Here is a 20823-nt window from a genome sequence, read left to right as displayed (position 1 = left end):
TTTTGTTTTTTTCTTTCTCTTTATGTGTTTAGTATGTTTTATTTTGATGTAAGTTAAGTTTTTTTTATTTCATTTTATTTTTTTTTCCGTTTAGAAAGGCTCCCGGATGTGGGGCCGAAATATTCGGAGCTTTTGTGCATAGTTAATTGTTTTGTATTTCACTGCTTTATAGAAAATTAAAACCCGTTTTTCTTGTTTAAAATTTTTTTTGTTTCCCCATATGTATGAAGACGACTGAATCCATATTCTCGTCCCGTATATAAGCGGTGCCACAAATAGAGTGATTGTCTTGTTAATCAATAGTATTGATTTTATTAACTTCGAAAAACCCCAAAACAGCCTAGATGCTCGTAGTAATGCTTGACTTTATACGATTGAACATGCTAGGTGTTATGAAGCAGACCAACACAAATGAAGAGAGCGAAAGAAAAGTTAACATCCAAGCAACATGGCTAATAAATTCCAAAGCTTCTTTTTAAATTCCAAAGCTTCTTCCACACTCAAATTCATAATTTTCTCTTTTGTTTTACAATCAATTATTCTTCCTCTTCTTCTCTTTTGTTTAAAATACAAAAAGAATAAAATAAATAATCAATAAATAAAAAAATAAATAAATATTCAGTAAGTGCGAGACACTTGTGCGTAACTGGAGGTGTACATTACTGGAGGTGTACATTACTGGATGTATACTTCCTTCTCCTTAAACAAAAACTGAAAACCTCGCAGCATGCAGCAACAGCAAAAAGGTTCACGAGAACTGCGGGCATCACACACATAGTCCCTAGCTGATTGAAATAAAACAATCCCCATATGTATGAAGACGACTGAATCCATATACTCGTCCCGTATATAAGCGGTGCCACAGATAGAGTGATTGTCTTGTTAATCAATAGTATTGATTTTATTAACTTCGAAAAACCCCAAAACAGCCTAGATGCTCGTATAATGCTTGACTATACGATTGAACATGCTAGGTGTTATGAAGCAGACCAACACAAATGAAGAGAGCGAAAGAAAAGTTGACATCCAAGCAACGTGGCTAATAAATTCCAAAGCTTCTTTTTCAAATTCCAAAGCTTCTTCCACACTCAAATTCATAATTTTCTCCTTTGTTGCCATTACAATCAATTATTCTTCCTCTTCTTCTATTTTTTTTTTGTTTAAAATACAAAAAGAATAAAATAAATAATAAATAAATAAATAAATATTCAGTAAGTGCGAGACACTTGTGCGTAACTGGAGGTGTACATTACTGGAGGTGTACATTACTGGATGTATACCTCCTTCTCCTTAAACAAAAACTTAAAACCTCGCAGCATGCAGCAACAGCAAAAAGGTTCACGAGAACTGCGAGCATCACCAACATAGTCCCTAGCTGATTGAAATAAAACAATCCCCATATGTATGAAGACGACTGAATCCATATACTCGTCCCGTATATAAGCGGTGCCACAAATAGAGTGATTGTCTTGTTAATCAATAGTATTGATTTTATTAACTTCGAAAAACCCCAAAACATCCTAGATGCTCGTATAATGCTTGACTTTATACGATTGAACATGCTAGGTTTTATGAAGCAGACCAACACAAATGAAGAGAGCGAAAGAAAAGTTAACATCCAAGCAACGTGGCTAATAAACTCCAAAGCTTCTTTTTCAAATTCCAAAGCTTCTTCCACACTCAAATTCATAATTTTCTCTTTTGTTGCCATTACAATCAATTATTCTTCCTCTTCTTCTGATCGTTTTTACTTAAATATTAAAAAAATCACATTTTACAACCTAACCTAATCTGTGATGATGTTTTACCTGGAAAGCGTTTAGCTTTTAAAAATACTCTGTATAAATTAAAAAATTGAATTCCCATTCAGTACTGTATTTTTTCATTCAGTTACCCTTTCACCGTTACATGGAGAGGGTACTTTAATATTTAAGTAAAAACGATCAGAATTAATTAGTTCATTATTAGAAAAAGAGAAAAACGAGGATTTTACAAGCCAGTGAAACATATGAACTAAAATGCAAATATTTCGGTCAAGACCTTTTTTTTTCTTTTTTTTTTAAAGGGTTAAATATACTAATATTTTGTTTAAAATACAAAAAGAATAAAATAAATAATAAATAAATAAAAAAATAAATAAATATTCAGTAAGTGCGAGACACTTGTGCGTAACTGGAGGTGTACATTACTGGATGTATACTTCCTTCTCCTTAAACAGAAACTTAAAACCTCGCAGCATGCAGCAACAGCAAAAAGGTTCACGAGAACTGCGAGCATCAATAACATAGTCCCTAGCTGATTGAAATAAAACAGTCCCCATATGTATGAAGACGACTGAATCCATATTCTCGTCCCGTATATAAGCGGTGCCACAAACAGAGTGATTGTCTTGTTAATCAATAGTATTGATTTTATTAACTTCGAAAACCCCCAAAACAGCCTAGATGATCGTATAATGCTTGACTTTATACGATTGAACATGCTAGGTGTTATGAAGCAGACCAACACAAATGAAGAGAGCGAAAGAAAAGTTAACATCCAAGCAACGTGGCTAATAAGTTCCAAAGCTTCTTTTTCAAATTCCAAAGCTTCTTCCACACTCAAATTCATAATTTTCTCCTTTGTTGCCATTACAATCAATTATTCTTCCTCTTCTTCTCTTTTGTTTAAAATACAAAAAGAATAAAATAAATAATAAATAAATAAAAAAATAAATAAATATTCAGTAAGTGCGAGACACTTGTGCGTAACTGGAGGTGTACATTACTGGATGTATACCTCCTTCTTCTTAAACAAAAACTGAAAACCTCGCAGAATGCAGCAACAGCAAAAAGGTTCACGAGAACTGCGAGCATCACCAACATAGTCCCTAGCTGATTGAAATAAAACAATCCCCATATGTATGAAGACAACTGAATCCATATACTCGTCCCGTATATAAGCGGTGCCACAAACAGAGTGATTGTCTTGTTAATCAATAGTATTGATTTTATTAACTTCTAAAAACCCCAAAACAGCCTAGATGCTCGTATAATGCTTGACTTTATACGATTGAACATGCTAGGTGTTATGAAGCAGACCAACACAAATGAAGAGAGCGAAAGAAAAGTTAGCATCCAAGCAACGTGGCTAATAAGTTCCAAAGCTTCTTTTTCAATTTCAATTTCAATTTCAATTTATAACTGGGATTTATTTTACAATATACATAAAAACAAACAAACAAAATACCCCCAGAAGCAAGCTTGTGCGGGGGTAATCCCTTCTAAACGCATAAAAAATCATAATAACAAAATAAGATCCAAAATAATAACTCTTTTCAATTAATATGAATACAAATACAAGTTCTGCCCTCCAACTCAAAAACTAGTACTAACATACTATACATAGCCACTTGACAATAATCACGTACCCCCCCCCCTTTTTAGCCAATTCATTAAAAATAATAAATTACTAAACAATACGACCTCAATAAACTACGGAACAGCAGCAGGTCATCCACACATTTAAGTTCCACTGGTAAACTATTCCAAGCACTCGGACCGGCATGACGGATAGAAAAAAATGATCTTGTCGCTTGCGGAATCGGTCTTCGAAATTCTTCCAAATTTCTAGTTCCATGCTCATGAACATCACCCCCACTCACAAACATTCCCTTAAAACAAACAGGAACACTACCATAAAGATACTTAAACATGAACTGTGTTTTATAAAATTTAAAAAGACCCGATACCGGTAGAATCTTCAGCGTCATAAACTCATTACGAACAGATGATCCTCTATTATCCTTACCAATCAAAAGCCTTATTGCCGAATTTTGTAGTACACGCAGGGGCAGAAGATGCGTTCCAAAAGTAGACGACCATACTGAAGAACAATATAATAGATATGGATGTACAATTGAAAAATACAATAATCTTAATATACTAGTTGGGAGAAAATTTTTCAGTTTACTCATAATTCCAACATTACGTGAAAGTTTCATAGACACACAATCAATATGATCTACAAAACTTAAAGTTTCATCAATAATAATCCCCAAATATCTAACACTCCTCTTTCGTGGAATCATTGATGTACCATTACTTAAATTATTCACCCATGGGTAATAACTTGGAGATCTGCTATATATCAATAAACTAGACTTATTACAATTAAGTTTTAACCTATTACTTCTCATCCACCTTTCTATATTCTTAAAACCTTCTCGTAATTGCGACATCAATTCATTCTCAGTCCTACCACATACGGTTAATTTCGTGTCGTCAGCAAACATAACTAGGGCTTTACTAGGTTTAAGTGTCTCTAGAGGAGGTTTAATAATAGTATACAACCCATCAACTGCACTTGACAAATCATTTATATAAATAGAAAACAAAAGTGGGCCTAGGGGTGATCCCTGGGGAACTCCACAATTTATAAATCTACTGTCAGAACGTGCATCATTAACCTCCACAAACATTGACCTTGAATTTAAGAATGATTCTAACAACTTCAAAGCATTTCCCCTAATACCACAATTTTCTAACTTCATTAACAAAATATCATAAGATACAGTTTCAAATTCCAAAGCTTCTTCCACACTCAAATTCATAATTTTCTCCTTTGTTGCCATTACAATCAATTATTCTTCCTCTTCTTCTCTTTTGTTTAAAATACAAAAAGAATAAAATAAATAATAAATAAATAAAAAAATAAATAAATATTCAGTAAGTGCGAGACACTTGTGCGTAACTGGAGGTGTACATTACTGGATGTATACCTCCTTCTCCTTAAACAAAAACTGAAAACCTCGCAGCATGCAGCAACAGCAAAAAGGTTCACGAGAACTGCGAGCATCACCAACATAGTCCCTAGCTGATTGAAATAAAACAATCCCCATATGTATGAAGACGACTGAATCCATATACTCGTCCCGTATATAAGCGGTGCCACAAATAGAGTGATTGTCTTGTTAATCAATAGTATTGATTTTATTAACTTCTAAAAACCCCAAAACAGCCTAGATGCTCGTATAATGCTTGACTTTATACGATTGAACATGCTAGGTGTTATGAAGCAGACCAACACAAATGAAGAGAGCGAAAGAAAAGTTAGCATCCAAGCAACGTGGCTAATAAGTTCCAAAGCTTCTTTTTCAAATTCCAAAGCTTCTTCCACACTCAAATTCATAATTTTCTCCTTTGTTGCCATTACAATCAATTATTCTTCCTCTTCTTCTCTTTTGTTTAAAATACAAAAAGAATAAAATAAATAATAAATAAATAAAAAAATAAATAAATATTCAGTAAGTGCGAGACACTTGTGCGTAACTGGAGGTGTACATTACTGGATGTATACCTCCTTCTTCTTAAACAAAAACTGAAAACCTCGCAGAATGCAGCAACAGCAAAAAGGTTCACGAGAACTGCGAGCATCACCAACATAGTCCCTAGCTGATTGAAATAAAACAATCCCCATATGTATGAAGGCGACTGAATCCATATACTCGTCCCGTATATAAGCGGTGCCACAAATAAAGTGATTGTCTTGTTAATCAATAGTATTGATTTTATTAACTTCGAAAAACCCAAAAACAGCCTAGATGCTCGTATAATGCTTGACTTTATACGATTGAACATGCTAGGTGTTATGAAGCAGACCAACACAAATGAAGAGAGCGAAAGAAAAGTTAGCATCCAAGCAACGTGGCTAATAAGTTCCAAAGCTTCTTTTTCAAATTCCAAAGCTTCTTCCACACTCAAATTCATAATTTTCTCCTTTGTTGCCATTACAATCAATTATTCTTCCTCTTCTTCTCTTTTGTTTAAAATACAAAAAGAATAAAATAAATAATAAATAAATAAAAAAATAAATAAATATTCAGTAAGTGCGAGACACTTGTGCGTAACTGGAGGTGTACATTACTGGATGTATACCTCCTTCTCCTTAAACAAAAACTGAAAACCTCGCAGCATGCAGCAACAGCAAAAGGTTCACGAGAACTGCGAGCATCACCAACATAGTCTCTAGCTGATTGAAATAAAACAATCCCCATGTGTATGAAGACAACTGAATCCATATACTCGTCCCGTATATAAGCGGTGCCACAAACAGAGTGATTGTCTTGTTAATCAATAGTATTGATTTTATTAACTTCGAAAACCCCCAAAACAGCCTAGATGCTCGTATACTGCTTGACATTATACGATTGAACATGCTAGGTGTTATGAAGCAGACCAACACAAATGAAGAGAGCGAAAGAAAAGTTAACATCCAAGCAACGTGGCTAATAAATTCCAAAGCTTCTTTTTCAAATTCCAAAGCTTCTTCCACACTCAAATTCATAATTTTCTCTTTTGTTGCCATTACAATCAATTATTCTTCCTCTTCTTCTCTTTTGTTTAAAATACAAAAAGAATAAAATAAATAATAAATAAATAAAAAAATAAATATTCAGTAAGTGCGAGACACTTGTGCGTAACTGGAGGTGTACATTACTGGAGGTGTACATTACTGGATGTATACTTCCTTCTCCTTAAACGAAAACGGAAAACCTCGCAGCATGCAGCAACAGCAAAAAGGTTCACGAGAACTGCGAGCATCACCAACATAGTCCCTAGCTGATTGAAATAAAACAATCCCCATATGTATGAAGACGACTGAATCCATATACTCGTCCCGTATATAAGCGGTGCCACAAATAGAGTGATTGTCTTGTTAATCAATAGTATTGATTTTATTAACTTCGAAAAACCCCAAAACATCCTAGATGCTCGTATACTGCTTGACATTATACGATTGAACATGCTAGGTGTTATGAAGCAGACCAACACAAATGAAGAGAGCGAAAGAAAAGTTAACATCCAAGCAACGTGGCTAATAAATTCCAAAGCTTCTTTTTCAAATTCCAAAGCTTCTTCCACACTCAAATTCATAATTTTCTCTTTTGTTGCCATTACAATCAATTATTCTTCCTCTTCTTCTCTTTTGTTTAAAATACAAAAAGAATAAAATAAATAATAAATAAATAAAAAAATAAATATTCAGTAAGTGCGAGACACTTGTGCGTAACTGGAGGTGTACATTACTGGAGGTGTACATTACTGGATGTATACTTCCTTCTCCTTAAACGAAAACGGAAAACCTCGCAGCATGCAGCAACAGCAAAAAGGTTCACGAGAACTGCGAGCATCACCAACATAGTCCCTAGCTGATTGAAATAAAACAATCCCCATATGTATGAAGACGACTGAATCCATATACTCGTCCCGTATATAAGCGGTGCCACAGATAGAGTGATTGTCTTGTTAATCAATAGTATTGATTTTATTAACTTGGAAAAACCCCAAAACAGCCTAGATGCTCGTATAATGCTTGGCTTTATACGATTGAACATGCTAGGTGTTATGAAGCAGACCAACACAAATGAAGAGAGCGAAAGAAAAGTTAACATCCAAGCAACGTGGCTAATAAATTCCAAAGCTTCTTTTTCAAATTCCAAAGCTTCTTCCACACTCAAATTCATAATTTTCTCTTTTGTTGCCATTACAATCAATTATTCTTCCTCTTCTTCTATTTTTTTTTTAAAATACAAAAAGAATAAAATAAATAATAAATAAATAAAAAAAATAAATAAATATTTAGTAAGTGCGAGACACTTGTGCGTAACTGGAGTTGTACATTACTGGAGGTGTACATTACTGGATGTATACCTCCTTCTCCTTAAACAAAAACTTAAAACCTCGCAGCATGCAGCAACAGCAAAAAGGTTCACGAGAACTGCGAGCATCACCAATATAGTCCCTAGCTGATTGAAATAAAACAATCCCCATATGTATGAAGACGACTGAATCCATATACTCGTCCCGTATATAAGCGGTGCCACAAATAGAGTGATTGTCTTGTCAATAGTATTGATTTTATTAACTTCGAAAAACCCCAAAACAGCCTAGATGCTCGTATAATACTTGACTTTATACGATTGAACATGCTAGGTGTTATGAAGCAGACCAACACAAATGAAGAGAGTGAAAGAAAAGTTAACATCCAAGCAACGTGGCTAATAAACTCCAAAGCTTCTTTTTCAAATTCCAAAGCTTCTTCCACACTCAAATTCATAATTTTCTCCTTTGTTGCCATTACAATCAATTATTCTTCCTCTTCTTCTGATCATTTTTACTTAAATATTAAAAGAATAACATTTTACAACTTAGTCTACTTTGTGATGATGTTTTACCTGGACAACATTAAGCTTTTAAACATACACTGGATAAATTTAACAATTTAATTCTCGTTCAGTACTGTATCTTTTCATTCAGTTACCCTTTAACCGTTACATGGAAAGGGTCTTCAAATTTTAGTTGCACTTCGTTTCAAGGTTTGAAATTTTTTTTAATAGTATCCATGCTTTTTTATTAGTAATTTTGATGTTATTATTTTGCACTGAGGACGGTCAAGCGGAGGTCTTGACCGAAATATTTTTATTTTAGTCCATATGTTTCACTGGCTTGTATAATCCTCGTTTTTCTCCTTTTTTTACTATTGTTTCGTTTTATCAGTCAAATTATAAACTGCATCTAAAAGGAGTAATTTATCAAATTGAAAAATACATGATGAACCACATGAAAACACTTCAATTACAATGAAACAAAAAATACTTAATGGTTTATTCGGTACGAAGAAAAATGAAGTGCAAGCTATTTTCTTAGGTAAAAAATCAAAAGTTCATCCGTTTTAAATGTAATTAAATGAAATAATATGCAGACTGAAGTAGCTCCAGGAAGATGTTGAGATTTTTATCCTAGTTTGTCACTTTTAATCCATGCAAAATGTTAGGACACTTAGTATCAGTTATTGACTTTAAGCTTTGATTTCCAAATGCTCACAAAAATTACCAAATTTAAGAAAGTCACAACGACAAGTCCAACTGTGGTCAAACTACTCAAAGACACCTCTTTGAACCCCACCCAGGCTCAAAGCTTCTGCTATGGTCATTTCCATGGAAATCTCCAAATAGTTTCATTTTAAAATATCTTTCAAGCGTAGTTAGGGCTATTTAGCCTTTTTTGCATTTCTTCAAAGCTTAGAAAAAAGTATTATAATATTCCAAATGTCACATTTGTTTATTTGTGCATATTTTTGGTAATCCTTTGTGGGGGGATCGTATTTTTTTAACCACTGTAGATACGTAAGAACGTTGCAACATCTAGTACCCTGAGGTTATAAGACTGTCAAAGACTCCTCCTTGACCCTCCCAAATTGAAAGCTTTTATTATGACATGGCCTTTTAATGTAACTTGGGCACTGGACCAAGGGCGCCATTGTCACTTGAGCACAAGGTTAGGTGGGATGTCAATATCGCTCTCTTCACACCAATTTGTTTTCGTGTGAATCTGCCTGGTACTTATGTATGAATGTTTTCAAAGTAAACCCATTTCATCAATAAGAAAAAAAAGGGTTGGACGCATATGTCCCTTTCCCTTTGGACGATAAAACCATGCAAGTGCTGTATCAAGTATAACTCACCAAAATCTTGTTAATTTTTGTCAACTTTTCAACTTTTTGGCATCCCTGCTTTCAATAAAAAAAATCAAGGTACTATCACTTAAATATAATAACTCCCTATGCCCCCCTCTGGATCCCATCTTGATAGGACACCGTCTCTGCTTTAAATAAAAAAAATTAACTTATTGGCACACCTGCTTTAATAAAAATCGAGGTATTATCATTCAAATTTAATAGCTCACTACCCCCACCCATCTGGATCTTTAATAGGGTGCCGTCTCTTCTTTAAATAAAAAAAAAATAACTTCTTAGGATCCCTGCTTTCAAAAAAAAAAAATTAGAGATATTATCATTTAATAGTAATACCTACCTAAACCCCCCACTGGATACCACCGTGATAGGATACCGTACCAACTTTCATTATTAAAATAATTTACCTAATAATTAACTAGGTCACTATATGGTTCAAACAAACACCCAAAATAACGTTAAACAGTTTAGTGTTCCTTGAAAAAAATTGAGGGTATGAGTAAAAGAGTACAAAGGCAACAATAAAAATGTCTAAATAATTCAGATATACATCAAATTATTGGAAAACTGAGTCATAGATTCGCCGTGGCATTCAATTAGATCCAAACAATATAATTAAAAGGGAGCACACACAAAAGCCAAATTAGGCCAGTAGCCTATGAGAAATTGCAAAATACCCAAGACAATGAACAAGTCCTATTGGGGGCCCTGGGTTTATAAAAATATTCCAAAAGTTTCCCTGGGAATTAATATTATTTTCATGTCTCCACTTTAAATGAAAAAAATAATTATCTTTTTGGTATCACTGCTTTCAATAAAATAAAATGAGGTATTATCATTTTAAAATAATAGCCCCCTATCCCCCCCCCCCTAAAGGCAATAATTTACAATTTTTTATGAAGCATATTTGTGGGGTAACTTCCTGTTCAATCTTTAATTCCCCAACCTTGTACATACCTTAGTCTATAGCTAAAATTTGTCTCAATAGAAGGTTTTTTTTGGGGGGGGGGGTATAAATGTTTCAGAAAAAAGATTGTATTTTCTATTAGGCGTTAAACAATTGAGCATTAAATATTAAGAAAATCTTATCTAAAAACAGCAAAAAAAAAGGAAACTGCAAACTTACAATTCAGCTGTACAAACAATCTGTCGGCTGTCAATTCCAAAATCCAACTAAAGGCTAAAGCAGTATAGCAGTGAATGCGTTCTATAATTCTATTCATCTTGAAAATAAAATTCTTGACTACAAATGATGTAAGAAATAGCGATTGGGAAACTGCATTTGCAACGATTTAAACTCATTTCATGAAGACGATACTTTTTTTGTTAACATATGAAGAACTGTATATATTGCAATATTTGCCATTGTATATTGCATCTGTCTGGTTGTTATGGAAAGTAGCAAAAGAGACGAAAATTAATGAACAAGAGTAGTGAAGAATTATGGTATGCAAAGTAATATTTGGCAGGGAAAGTCACTGGTGATAAATCGCTAGGGGTAGCACCGTGATTGTGTGTTTTTCGGGGAGTCGGGGAACCAATTTTTTTCGGGGTGACGCATAGATTTTCGGGGAAATAGCCGAAAATTCGGGGATAGTGCAAGCCCTGCTTGATTTCTAATCAGGAAAATCGAAAGACTAAACCACACGACAAGGAAAAGCTCCGACTTTGCGGTTGACGCAATAAATAATTGCCGCAAAATTAATTGTACATAAGCTTAGTCTTGTAAGCTTAAACCTTGTACATAGCTTAGTGTATAGCTCAATTTTGTCTCAATAGAACGTTTTTTTAGGGGGGGGGGGTAAAAATGTTTCAGAAAGAACATTGTATTTTTTATCAGGCGTTCAACAATTGAGCATTAAACATTAAGAAAATTTTATTAAAAACAGCAAAAAAAACAAACAAAATCTGCAAACTTACAATTCAGCTGTAGAAACAATCTGTCGGCTGTCAATTTCAAAATCCAACTAAAGGCTGAAGCTGTATAGCAATGAATGGGTTCTATAATTCCATTCAACTTGAAAATAAAATTCTTGACTACGAATGATGTAAGAAATAGCGATTGGGAAACTGCATTCGCAATGATTTAAACTCATTTCATAAAGACGATACTTTTTTTGTCAACATATGAAGAACTGTGTATATTGCAATATATGCAATTGTATATTGCATCTGTCTGGTTGTTATGCAAAGTAACAAAAGAGACGAAAATTAATGAACAAGAGAGTAGTGAAGAATTATGGTATGCAAAGTAATATTTGGCAGATAAAGTCACTGATGGTAAATCGCTAGGGGTAGAACCGTGATTGCTTGATTTTCGCGGAGTCGGGGAACCGAATTGTTTTTCGGGGTAACGCATAGATTTTCGGGGAAATATCCGAAAATTTGGGGATAGTGCAAGCCCTGCTTGATTTCTAATCAGGAAAATCGAAATACTAAACCATACGAGAAAGAAAAGCTCCGACTTAGCGGTTGACGCAATAAAGAATTGCCGCAAAATTAATTTAAAGTCTACCAAACGCCGCCGCCTCTGCCTGCGGTGGCGCGCCAGCGGCGCTATTACACTTCGATGGCGTTCGACCAGGGTCTAGTGTCATCCCTGTTCTTCTTCATTAAGAAGAATATATATATATATATATATATATATATATATATATATATATATATATATATATATATATATATATATATATTCGGCAATAATAATTGGTTTCGGATGGCATTAAACCTATATTCAACAATTTTCCTCCCTAGCCCCATTTACAGTGATTAACACGGTTTTGCGAGCGGATAATTTTGAAATTAGTGTTAAATTAAAAAATGGTCATTAAAAATACATAGTCAGTTGCAACATCTTTAATTACACTTACAATTTTGTTGTTGTTAATAAAAATGAAGAGCTCGAATATAGAATTTTGTATGAAAATTTGAAACACATGGTAGGTGAGAATACGACCAGGTCTATGTACGCTAGCAATTGGAAAGAATTCTAAATTTTTTCTTCTGCTTATCAATTTTCTTATTTTTTTTTAGGAATTGATGGCTTTCAGTGCTAGTTTAATCCTCTTTAGTTTTGCATGTAAATATATATGCACAGAATATGAAAAAAGACAGTCTCAAATACCATCTCACAAGTTAATTTAAAAATAAATAAGTCTTCTTCGCATCGATTACAAAGCGAATCAAAAAAATTTTCATTGAGCTTAAATTCTTCAGAGCGAAATCAAAGCTGGCGAAATCAGGTGTATTCGTCACTAAATATCTTACGAAAATGAAAAAAGCGATTTTTGAAGGTGCGAGAAACAGATATGGTGTAAAAAACGTGTGGTCTGATCGTGGCCGTGTTTACAAACGTGAGCAGGTTGATAGCCACCCAACACGAATCTGCTCACTTGTTGACACTCTTTAGTGTTTTAGTAAATGTTGATTATTTGTGTTTTTTTTTTTAGATTAAGAGAAATTATTTTATTTCCTTACTTATGTTAAATGATTTTTCTTCATTGAATAGATTTATGCGTAATCCGCTCCGTATTGAAGATCATTTAGAGGCTCAAATTGGAAGTGATGATTTGCCTATTATGAATTCAAAGGCTCTTCGTGAGAGTTTTTATATATTGCCGTCGCAAGTTAGTGGAGACATGTCGCTGTGTCTTAGCACGTGGAATTGGCACCTTACTACGGGGTATTTAGATGTTCTGCAGATGATTGAGATATCTTCCTCAAAATTTGATATAATGGGTATTTGTGAAACTTTTTTGAGTTCTGGCCAATCTCTCTCGGCTTTTTCTTTTCCAGGATATGGTTTTGAGTTAAGGAACCGATCAACTATGAACCGAGGAGGCCTGGGATTTTTGATTAAGAAAAATATGAAGTATATGGTGAGGGAGGATTTGGGTGTATGGATAGAAGGTAAGATTGAAAGTTTCTGTTTGGAATTAGAAATTGAGAAAAGGAAAGTTTTAATTAGTGTGGTGTATAAGCCGCCCAGTGCACGCCTGGATGAGTTTGTAGCAGGTTTTAATGAGTTGATGATGTTGGTTTTTTCTACAAGCATGGATTTCCTTTGTATGGGTGATTTTCACTATAATCTATTAGATTTTTCAGTTGATAATTTGGATTTTTTTAATTATATGGTTTCCAGTGACCTTTACCCTTTAACTTGTGTACCTACCCGAATCTCTACTTATTCTGCGACTTTAATTGATAAAGTTGTCGGGGGACCTAGCTATTTGAGTCAAAGCTATTCAGATGTAATAGTATATCCAGGCTCAGATTATCTCCCGGGAATTGTTCATGTAACATGTCTTAGAAAACGACTTATCCCAGCTAAGAAAATACTGACATGTGAGCTGAAAAAGCAAAACTTGAATATCTCTGCTGAGGAGTTGAGCTGTATAAAGTGGGACTCGGTCCTGGGGATTTCTGGTGATTCTTCTCTAGCGTACAATCAGTTCATGTATATTTTCCAACCGATTTATGAGAAAACATGCCTTGCGCTTGACCAAACAAAAGAGGGACGATCCCCGCAAGCCGTGGATTACGGAGGCAATAATAGACATGATAAAAAAAAAGGAACTTGTTATATGAGCAATATCTTAATATTCAGGATGACGCAGATTTTGCAGAGTTCAAGCGAGTTAGAAATAAGGTGAACAGTATGAGAAGGCAAGCAAAGAAGAAGTATTTTCAAAAAATGTTTTCTGATAGTAAGAGAGATACCAAAGCCAGATGGCAAGTTATTAATGGGTTTATGGGAAGTCAGAAAAGTAGTCAGTCGCCTTGCAGTGATATAATCGGAAGTTATGTGAGTGATAAAAATGTGGTCGCGAATCATTTTGGCCAGTTTTATTCTCAGGTTGGCTCGTCTGTTCAAGAGAGTGTAAGGTGGGACGGGAAATTTTATTAGCGAGAAATTCGTGGACTCTCGTGGAGACACTGTAGAGTTCCAGTTTGAAAAGTGTACAAGTGATGAAGTGATTAAAATAGTGAAAAATATAAAATCGAATTCTGCTGGGATCGATGGCGTGAATCTGAGAACTTTTAAAGCTGTGTTAATGTATATACTACCATGTATTCTCCATATTATCAACTTATCTATGGTAACGGGGACCTTTCCAGAAGCGTTGAAGCAAGCTAAAGTTATCCCGCTTTACAAAGGGGATGCCACGTCAGATGCTGGAAACTGGAGACCAATATCGATACTGCCTTTATTGTAAAAATTTTTAGAAAAAGTGATTCATCGCCGTCTATATTACCATCTCACGAAACATAGCCTACTCAGTGACACCCCCAATTCGGGTTCCGAAAAGGTCATTCCACTAGTCATGCTGCCATTCATCTTGTTGATTTTGTAAATTTAGTAAAAGGTGAAATCCCTCCTAACAGTATTTTTGATTTTAGGAAAGCCTTTGACAAGGTCGATTTTAAATTTTATAGAAAAGAATAGAAATCTTAAAGGAGTGAGTCTGATGTGGTTTTAAAGTTAGTTGTGTGGGATGTCTATTACAGTAATGATTGATGATGATATTTCTTCACCTTATAAAGTGTCGTGCGATGTGCCACAGGGATCGGTCCTTGGTCCACTTCTGTATCTGGTTTATCTGGATAGTATGAGGTATTTATCTTCCAGATTGTTGCTTAACGTCAGTCACTGATGACACTGCAGTTACATTTTCTAGTCGCTGTTTGGATAGTCTTGTGTTGAAAGTGAATTGTGTTCTGAGAAATTTCCATGTTTTTACTAGTTAGAGTTTGTTATCAGTTAGTTACTAAGACTAATTTTATTGTATATTCTAGAGTAGGCAAGCCCAGTGATATTGATGGTAGAATTCTGTTTAATAATAAGCCTGTAGTTCAAGTTCAAGAAATCCGGTACTTACTTGTTTACATTGATTTCAATTTTTCATAGAAACGCCACAGTAATGTTGTTGCCGCAAAGGTTGCACGTGGCCTTGCAGCGATTCGTCGTTTTAAAAATTTTTTTCCTCAGAGTGTTTTATTACTTTTATACCATGATTTGATCCACCCATATGCTTCGTATGGCTGTATGTTATGGGCAAGTAATTTTTATGTGAATTTTAAACGTGTTCAGACTTTTCAAAATAGAGCGATGCGTCTTATTGGTGGGTATGTTGGAGGTGTAAATAACACTTCAGCTTGCTTCAACAAGTTGCAAGTGTTGAATGTAGGACAGCTACGAGACTACCAAATAGGAGTTTTTGCTTATCAATGCTGGAATGATGTTAGTTCAGAGGTTTTTCGTGATTATTTTAATGACAATAGGTCTCTGCACCATTATGAAACTTGTCATGCTAGTGATTTCATTGTTCCGAATAGAAGTGGAACCAGGGCCGGCTTCTATACTAGATTTTCAGGACCTAATGTGTGGAACTCTATTCCGGAGAGCATTCGGGCGGCTGAGCACCTGGGGTTATTTAAAAATAAATTGAAAAAATATTTGTTAGGTCAAGGTTCATAGTTTTTTTTTTCGTTCTTTATTATTATTATTTATCTTAATTATTATTATTATTAAATGAATTGATGAGAGATTGATTGATTTTTTTTTTTTTTTTTTTTTGTAGGGTTTGTATTTAATTTGTGTGTGTTGTTTTTTAGTGTATGTACCCGCCCAGTCGCAAGTGCTTTTTGGTATCTTTCTTGGGGCGGGTATTGGCATATTTGTTAAATGTATTTTGATGTTAAATAAAATGAATTGAATTGAATTGAACAAAGTTGACAACTCTGGCACAATATGAGAGCTCTCATCACTTTATTTCTTTTCTACTACGAATTTCAGTTTTCTACTTTGATCTGTTAAGCTTTTTATACAGTGTAAAGACGAACGACAAACCAACAGAAATTATTATATACGCTAGTACTACTAATAACAACTCACCGCAACACTAAGCCGCGTGAGGTCAATTTAGGTACGCACACTCCTCTACAACGATCTTTTCAAAGTCTCTCTCTTTACACCACCCCAGGAAGTTTGCATTTCCTTTACATCTTTCTTCACGAAATCCTCCCATGCCTCCCATGGACCTCTGGGGAGAAAAAGTAAACACACATTCGTGGTCTTGTTTTTGGTAAAGAGTTCAAAACTCCGCATTTATGTATATAAGAGCTGGGTGGGCAACTTTTGACTATGAAAGTCACTGGCTCCTTATACTCTAAGCAACAAATATTGTCATTTACTCTTATATAGAAAGTACGATAAAGTCAAACAAAAGATATTATTGTGTTTCCTTTAAACACGGAGATTGATATAAAAGTCTTCTGTATTACTTTTTAAACATTAAACTATTATAGAGAAGTATGAATAAAGTTATACAGAAGACTATTTAGTTGTCTTATTTAATATATGATCCACTAAAATGTCATACAGAAGAAATTATATTACCTGACATAAACATAGTAGAGAAAACAACTAAAAGTCATACAGATGGCTTTTTATAGCCTAGGCCCACATGATTTTACATAGAGCAACCTAAATAAAGTTGTGTTTATAATATAACTTTGTGTGTTAAAGTGTGTTTATAACACAGATGGCATTATATATGCATCATAACATTTTTAGTAGCATATATAAAGTCGTATTGATTGCTTTATATGCCTTGAACAATTATAAATCAATTCAAATAAAGTTACATAGATAAGTTTTTGTTATCTTATTTATTTATGGAGCAATATAATGAAGTCATGAAAATGACTTTTTTATTCTTATCCTTACCTATGTGTGATGCACTAAAAATATCCAGAAGATAATTTTTTCTACAATAATGGAAGCATTGCGTTTTTTGTTTAAGAGAATTTTTGTGGAAGTGCTATCTTTTGAGAATAATTTACCAGTTAAACTGCGTCCACTTTTGGCATATTCTGAAAAACTAGAACAGAAAAATGGGAAACAGCTCCAACTTCTCCATTCTTTTGTTTTCTGCCCAGTTTTATGATCATCACGTTTGTCCTTTTTGATTCAATTAGTGAGAAAGTCTGTTCATTTGACCTTTTTCTAAGCCTTTTATTCTTTTATTTACCTTTTAAGCTTTTATTTTAGTGCTTGATAAGGCTCCCAGAAAACAAAAAAATTCATCCTCACCTTCTGATTCGACATCTTTTTGTCCCATACCTAAAGGTGGGAAGCTGGAACGTTATTAGAAATCTACACAACCCAGTTTTTTTTAAGAAAATGCCGAATGTAGACACAGCTTCTGGGAGGTGAAAATTAGTATTTTGCTTGGATTGGAGTAACTTTGCTTTACAAAACACTGCTTTTTATTTAAATATATATTTTGAGTGGCTTTTTTTTAACTGTGTTACCTAAGAGAGTTTCCGAGAGAGTTATCTCTGTGCATTCCCATTGATTGCCAGTAATCCGTGCATTTCTACTAGCTTCTCATAATCCAGTGATCATGAAAACCATTTTCCTGGGCTAACCTTAAAAAAAAGATGATGAGATTGACCGTGTTTCTTTCAACCCAGTTTTTTGTTTTAGTTTTCTAAGTTACGCAGAATGTAGATATTGCTTTAGGGAGGTGAAAATTAGTATTTTGCTTAGATGGGAATAACTTTTTCTTTATCTAAGTATCTAGTTTGAATGGCTCTTCTTTGCTGTTTTACTTGAGAAATTTTCTGAGAGAGTTATCCCTTTGCATTTCCATTGAATGCTATTAATCCATGCATCCCTCCTGACTTCTGATAATCCTTTGTTCAGGAAAACCAATTACCTAGGCTAAGCATCAAAGAAAATGTAGCTTATATGAGATTGATCCTGTTTCTTTCTTATATACTTTAATAGCAGAAGAAATCAAAAAAGTACTTCAGAATTCTCAGGTGGAGCTGATAGAAAATATCAGCAGGAGAATCGCAATTTGAAAAATGGCGCTACAAATTTAGATACCATAGGTGATTTCAAGCTTCAAGACCTATAGATACTACCCTTATTTTATAGTAATTAAGTGTTTTCACCCCTTTTGGTTGTTCATTTGTTTAAGTATAAAAAATTGACAAACATCACTGTTTCTTTGTTTTTGAAACTGTGCTGTAAAACAGGTCCAACGAGCCTACTTTTTAATTTATTTTTTTGCAATTTTACTGTTTACAGAGCTAAATTGTAAAATGCACTACTTCTGTGATTTCTTATTCTTGAGATTAGCTTTCTGAAAACCCTTCAGCATTATGCATATAGATCCAATATAATTATAAGTCAAATATGAAATGCTTTGGAAAAACGGAGCTTTATTAGCATTACTACGCTTTTTCCCAAGCTCACAACTGAAGCAGAAAACCATAATATTTCTTTTAAATCTTAAGGTTTACGTATTGTGTTTTGGCACCTAAAATGACCAATACCTCTGCTCTAATTTCCTATTTATGTTGACGAAGGTTACAGCTTGATTATTGATTATATTAAGAACATGAGTAGAAAATACATATATAAAACACAACATGAAAAGTTTTACGACGGTTAGGAGCAACAAATTTTAAATATTTCAAATAATTGAACTGGTAAAAAAAATAATAATATTACTTCCTAAACCAGGTCTTCAGAGTAATTTATGTTAATTTTTCACTTTAAAAATAAACCTACAAATCCTTTGGTATGGTAGTCGAGCCTGTACATAGTTACAACTCTAAGATACTCGGAGCTTTCAGCATAATAATTTAAAGCATTATACTTTGTTCTAATGACTAGTAGTGGGTTTTACATTAGAATAAAAATTGAATAGGAAAAAAGCACCCATTGCACATATCTAAACAACAAAGAAAAAGTATGTTATTGCAAAAATAATAAATATATCACACTTTTGAACTTATAATGTCATTGTTTTTTATGACTTAAACTTCAATACTTAGGGTATGGTAGTTGAGGCTGCTCGAAGTCACAAATCTAAGGTACTCGTGGTATTAAGCATAATAATTATGAGCGAGGAAGCGCAATATAATAATATATCTGACACACATATCTAAATAGCCAAGGGAAAGTATGGCAGTGCAAGACAAGTACAATGATTTTAGCACACTTTTGATGATAAAGCAACCTTGGTATTAGACGTAACATAAAAAATGTTGCTACATTTTCATTATTTTAAATAACTTAAGAATCTTATTTTGAAATAAGAAGTCAAATAAAACCTGCTAAACCATGTCTCTGCAGCATTTTTTTTTCAATAGTAAGCCAAAAAATCCTTCGTTTTAAATTTAGAAATCAAGCTATGGAATATTAGTAAAAGTGTTGATAAATGGAAAAAGTGATAAATCAATGAAATAGCGAAATCATATTTAAGCACAACAAAGATAAATTTTAAAAAAGGCTTTTCCAAAACCAGTGTAGCCCCAGAGCCAAATATTACGCAACCAGTGCAAGTTAAATATTTCAATAAACAAGGTAGCCTATTTTAGGCAGCATGCACCCTATTTGCAAACCCTATAGTTAAAGAAAAAGTGGTGAAATGTGCTTGGGGATTTTTTTAACGATTATTACATATTTGAGAAAAAAAAGTATATATTGTTCCCTTTTTCTTGCTATACTTATGCGTGACCTTGCTGCTTTCAATAAATTCATTGACTATTAGTGGGTTATACATTGATGTCAGTCATTCCTGATAAAACTTTAAGTGGCAATAGACTAGCAGCTGAATACTACATGATAAGGTTCTATAAACTACATCTAATTCCATCAGAGAGATAGAATGCTTTGTGCAAATGACTAGTGGTGGTTTTTAGACTAAGAAGAAAAATTGCATAGAAAGTTTACACCCATCTTTTGATGATAACACAGCCATTGTAGTTGAACTTCACAGTTTGAAATAATAAGAAAAGAAAAGACAAAACAAACTTAAGAGCCTTATTCACTTAAGCTTGTATAATTGTTTGGAATTTCAAGTCGTTAATTTGGAAATATGAGTGTTACTGTTACAGAGGTTGGCCGTAGACAAGAGTCATAGAAAAATCTAGTGACTATTACGCCCCAGAAAATGAAGAAAAATATATTTCCGACAAAATCATCCTAAATACAAGTAGCAAAGTGAAATATTGTTGCTGATTCAAAATAACTGTCGTAAGTTGCAGTGTTCATTTGGAGAAGTGTGTTCAACGACAAACATGGAGAACAATGCGTACCTACGAGAAAAGAGTTTAGTGGCTTTTACACCATAGAAAAATTAAAGGAATTATTTGATTTAAATTAAAAAAGGCAGTTGTTTTTAGTTGCATTAATTCTGTAGTCAAACAAATGTTAAACAAATAATGATCACTCGTAGAGGATACGATAATCGCGTGTGAAAGCATACACAAACTGACTGGGCTGGAAAA

The sequence above is a fragment of the Artemia sp. Qi Xiang Cuo genome, chromosome 16 (genome assembly GCF_049724085.1).
Source record: "Artemia sp. Qi Xiang Cuo chromosome 16, ASM4972408v1, whole genome shotgun sequence".
NCBI lineage: Eukaryota > Metazoa > Arthropoda > Branchiopoda > Anostraca > Artemiidae > Artemia > Artemia sp. Qi Xiang Cuo.
This window is presented reverse-complemented; position numbering follows the sequence as displayed.